Source organism: Salvia miltiorrhiza, chromosome 6 (genome assembly GCF_028751815.1).
Source record: "Salvia miltiorrhiza cultivar Shanhuang (shh) chromosome 6, IMPLAD_Smil_shh, whole genome shotgun sequence".
In the NCBI taxonomy this organism is placed as follows: domain Eukaryota; kingdom Viridiplantae; phylum Streptophyta; class Magnoliopsida; order Lamiales; family Lamiaceae; genus Salvia; species Salvia miltiorrhiza.
In genome coordinates this window covers 12,296,639-12,302,073 of record NC_080392.1, presented here as the reverse complement: position 1 = coordinate 12,302,073, position 5,435 = coordinate 12,296,639, and the positions used below count along the sequence as shown (strand labels likewise).

The window sequence follows — 5,435 nt, the reverse complement described above, 5'->3', positions numbered from 1 at the left end:
GTCAAATTTAAAGAATTTGAACAAACTTAATACTCCCTCCGTTCCCCAAACATCTTTCTAAGAGAGGATGACACGAGTTTTAATAAAAGTTAGTTATGCATTTGATAAGTGAAGAATGGGTCCCACAAAAAAGTTAAATTGTAAGAGTGATGATAGTTAGTGAAAGTGGAGAACGAATCCCACAAAAAGTGAAATTGTAAGAATAATAATTAGTGAAATTGCATGTTTTCAAAAATAGGTTAGGAAGATGTTTTGGGGGCGAACCACAATAGTAAAAAAAGGAAAATGTTTGAGGGACGGAGAGAGTAAATATTATCGATATATGATTAACAGTAAATGCGACACATCAATCGTACATCATATCATACTTAAAATTTACATATTTTTTTCTTCTAAAATATTCAATTGAATATTTATATAAAAATGAATATTTTTATAAACTTCATCAAATAAATATTTATATAAAAATGTATTTCTATTATCACAACCTATATTTAATTGGTGAAAGTGATTAAGATTAATATTTTTTCAAATATTGTATTACTAATTTAATTTGATCATATCAAATTAATTAAAGAAATAATTTATATATAAACTATTTCATATGCTATAGTAATAAAAATAATTATAAATGGTGACATAAAATAATTTTCGTCGAATTTCGACGGGTTAGACGCTAGTATACTCTCAAAACAAAACAAACTATAAGCTCCGCTCCTTCAAAATGTTTGGCAAAATAAGCTCCTAAACAACTTATAAGCTGCAAAAATAAGCTGCAAGAGCTTATAAGCTCCCAAAAAAATAAGTTCATCTACCCCAACCTATTTTTCTATAATCTCATATGCGCAATTTTTTTATAGATATTTTTCAATTATAATTTATTATTTTCATCATATATCATTCAAGTTCATTTTTCTTTGATTTTCTCTCTCTAGCTTATAAGCTCAATTATCCAAACAATTTGACAACTTATAAGCTCTTAAAAATTACTCCCTCCGTCCCAGCTTTTAGTATCAAACTTTCATTTTTTGGCTGTCCCACATTTTGGTATCCATTTCTATTTTTAGTAAAAGTAGGTGGGGCCCTTACTCCGCTTTAATTATTTTAACTCTCACATAAAATGTGGGACCCTTAATTATTCCACTCACAACACATCAATCACTTTATTAAAACCCGTGCCGTTGTCACACCCCAATTCTTGAAACAATAACTATAATTGGGGTACAACTAATCATCTAAATGAACAAGGGAAAATCCTTGTGAAAATCCGAATAAAAGGGATAACGAACGGGCTTAGCCCATTTGGATGAAGAAAGACAGGTATTCAAGTGATACAAATCAATCAACAAATATAACAACTTCAGGATCACAAGTTTAGTGACATGCTTCAGATAACCAACAATCACTGATCAAAATATTTGAGAGTTAATAGTCTAGGTTCAACAAAAGATATTGTTTTTAGAATCACAACATAATAGGTCTTAAGTTAAGGAACAAAAGACAGATACTGGCTAGTTCTGCAGCGGAAATTAAAATAAGGAGTTGAACTCTAGCCTCAGCTCTGCCCCGTCATCACCAGCCATTAACCTGAAAACATTTGAAAATAATTTTGGGCTAAGTACTAATGTACTTAGTGGGCTGCAACTTTTAAAGCATTTCATAATCTGAAGAACAGTTTATCCAATCTTACTGACATGACATAGAAGGTTTTAAAGAGAAATAACTTCTATGCATGTTAAAACATTTTCATATATATATACTTAATTATTTTGCGCGCGTTTGCACACTCCATTCTGTTACTCGCTGTGATCCCGGACCTCTAGCCACCGACGGATCTCTGTCTCCCGCTGACTTGAACTGAGGGCGTAACCCAGTCAAGTATAATAAACCTCGGAAATTAATCCAGACAGGCCTATCATTTCTATGCTCCGGAACACATCCCGTCGAGCACCCTTATAACGCCTCTGGTTAGTGCCCGATGGAGATCAACCCACCGAGTCAGCTAACAAGTGTACACAATTCTCAAACAACGTGTTAGGTCATAAGAGAACCTCAATTGATTAACTGTACGAGCCTTAAACATGGTAGAGTGCACAAAAATATTTTATTGGATAAACAGTTTATATTACACGAATATTTAAGCTCAATAGCTAAATCATACATTTGAAAAATAAGCCCACCTGTCTAGGCAAAGCCTGTCGTTTAACGTTATCTCTGAATCGGAATAGCAGTGCTAATCCTCCTGATGCTCAAAGCCTACAAGAAATCTATTCTCAATAGGTCTCCTTGAATTCTAATCTTAAGTCATGGTGAAGTGCTTAATATTCTATGATTCACTTAGCCGGGTTTTCAAAATTTAATGAATAAATAATTGAAAACATTTCTCTTGAGTTAAGAACACCAACAATATTCTTACTCATCTTTCTTTAATAATTGGAATTATAATAAAACCAATTAAATCATAAATATTCTTATTGCAAAATATAATGCAAATTATGTCATGCTTAGCATATAATAAGTAATTACTTGAAATATGCACATAATAATAATATAATATTATTATGAAAATTATCCTTTAAATAAATTAATCAAACTAATAATAGTTCAATTAATTAAAAATAAGAAAGCCCAATTTAATTAATTGAAGGCAGTCCAAAGTCCTTAAATAAAATAAGGCCCAACAAATTTATTAATTAAAAGCCCAACTGAAACAAAAATAAATAAAATCTCGGCCCAAATACTCATAAAAATCGGCCCATGACTCGAGCCCACTACTAATTAAAATCGGCCCAAGCAAAATAAAAAAAATCGCAGCCCAAAACTAATTAATACCCGGCCCAACACTCAAGCCCACTCCCCAACTTCAAACCCAACCCCAAAGCCCAACACTCTAACTAAGCCCTAGCCCAACTCAAACCCATATCTCCTTCCCCCCTTCTCATATCAGACGCACACCTCACAAACACAAACGCACACACACGCATACAGCAACACCCTCTTCTTTTCCGGCAGAGGTAGCAGCGCCGCCTCCGCCGCCCGACCGCCGTCCCCTGACTCCCTTCTCCCCCATCTCTCGTCTCTCACACACAGACGCACGCACCCAACGTCGCCAACAGCCCCGCTCAGCCCTCTCTCCCTCGGTTCCGCCAGAAACTCCGCCGCCTCGGAAGCTCGCCGGAGCAACGGCGAATACTCTCGGCTCTCCCTTCTCTCATCTCCCTCACGCAGCAGGCGCAACCGCCGCGGAGCTCCGCCGCCTCCGGCGTCCTCGCAGCAGATCCGCCGTCGCCTCCTTCTGAAAATCCAGCGGACGACGGCAGCGGCTTCACGCCACCACCACCAGCGTCCTAACCCCCAACTCTCTCTTTCCACCTTGGCGACGACGAGCGCCGCCGCCTCCCTCGGTCTCTCTCTCGGCGACAGCAGCAGCAACAGCTCGTCACTGCGCCGTCGACGCACAGCCAACCTCTTCCCACCCCTGACTCGACTCATACAAGCAGCAACAACAACCAACCGATTCGACGCCTCAAACTCGAAAGCAAGCTAAATCAAGATCAAGACTCCTCTTTTCTTTCTTTCGTTTATTAACAGACTTGAAAAACTATTTAGTACTTGCTTATGCACATACATGAATGTATATATATATAAATATATGCATATATCTGTGAGATGATGAATATGGATTTGTTTCTCTGCTTTAGGCTCAATTAGCACAGGAAGTAAACTAATTGAGTTAGAATTATAACCTTTTGATGAGGTTTCGGCTGGTGTTTGTTGTTGTATTTGTTGTTGTTTACTAAGCTTCTGTGAATGGAGTTCTGTGAATGGAGTTGTACAAGAATTTCAGATGTTGCTTTATTCAAAATTTGCAAGAGAGACAAGGAAAAAATGAAAGAATTTCAAAGTTCCAAACTTACATGGGCAGTGGCGTTTTTTTTTTAGAGAGAGAGAGCTTGGGAGTTGCTGAAGGTTGTAAGAATTAAATTATGAAATTATGATTGCAGTTCTTACCTCTGCACTTGTTCCTTGGTATGTAGGAGAAATGGTGAGTGGAAGGAAATGGGGGGCAAGGTATCGTGTGTAGTGTGGGTGGAAAGTGTGAGTGGGTAGTGATGTTAACGTAGGTGGTGGAAGTAGTGAATTGGTGAGTAGTGTGGCACCATTGATGAGTAGTGGATTGAGGATAAGATATGGGAGGATTTTATTAGTCTGCATAAATACATGTATGCTAAAAATAATCATGATATAGGGTGGCTATTAGGAACATAAATAATATATCGGGACTGTAATAAATACTTCAGGGTTTGCTAAATAAATATTTCGTGAAGAATACTTGAATGCTAAATTAAATAAATATGCAATGCATATAAATTCAATAACTAAATTTACAAATATTTTTGTAAATCATTTTTGTTGGAATTAAAAATAAATTAATTTTCTTTTATCCGGCGTGAATCAACTTAATATCTAAGTTCAAAAATTATTCTAAACTTAGCAAAAAGGAACGGGTATTACAGCCGTTCTCAACTGGATACCAAAAGGTGGGACGGAGGGAGTACATCTTATAAGCTCTTGAAACATTTTATAAGCTCCAAAAAACTTATAAGCTCTTTAAAATAAGCTTAGCCAAACACCCTCTTGGTCTTCGGTTAGACCAATCCGACCATCAGACCGGGTCGGGTCGGGGCTGGGGCCTAGGGTGCGGGTTGGGCACGGGCTGGGCAAGCAGGCTGGGTGGGTTGGGCGTGGATTTAAAAATAATTATTGTTATGATGAAAATTAATAATAAATCTGAACAAATATAATGTTTTAAAATATTACATTTATTCATATGAATAATTACTTTTTATTAAGACAATAATTACTTTTTTTCTATTTTTTCCATTTATTTTCTGTATTTTTTTTAATATTATCTTTATTCATATAAATGGTTATTTTTTCTTACGACTATAATTACATTTTCTTATAATAATAATTATTTGATCAAATAATGAAAAGTACAAATTCTATTGAATAAAAGTAACAATTATTGTGAACATATGTAATAATTTAGAAATATTACATTCTTAATAATTACTACTTTTTATTATAACAATAATTACTATTTAGGGTTTAGGTTGGGAGGAAGGTGCAGGTCAGAGCTTCCGGGTTCGGGCACGGGTCGAACGGCGAGTCTGAAAGGATACAACCTCAAGGTTGACCCGCCTTGAGCCAAAATAACCCCATCAAAACGTAAGTTGCATGGAACACCTTATGGCTGGACGAATTTTTTTTAAAAATATTACAATAAGGTGGTCCATGCAACTTACGTTTTGTTGGGGTTGTTTTTGCTCAAGGCGAGTCAACCTTAAGGTTGTATTTGGTATTTAACCCTAAATAAAATCTAGATAAATAATATTCACTAAGTAAAATTATTACTCCCTCCGTCCCATTGG

The 5,435-nt window shown here is 36.1% G+C and overlaps 1 long non-coding RNA gene across 3 annotated transcripts; it reads right to left on the bottom strand.

The window, feature by feature from the left end:
* Positions 1-1,329: 1,329 nt before the first annotated feature.
* LOC130988719 (uncharacterized) lies at positions 1,330-4,162 on the bottom strand. Of its 3 annotated transcripts, none has more exons than XR_009090191.1 (4): positions 4,012-4,162; positions 3,747-3,818; positions 2,181-2,256; positions 1,330-1,587 (listed from the first exon to the last, which is right to left on the bottom strand). It is a non-coding gene; the product is annotated as an uncharacterized LOC130988719 (long non-coding RNA). The 3 variants fall into 3 exon arrangements; XR_009090190.1 differs by having other exon boundaries at positions 3,918-4,160; XR_009090189.1 differs by having other exon boundaries at positions 3,747-4,149.
* Positions 4,163-5,435: the final 1,273 nt, after the last annotated feature.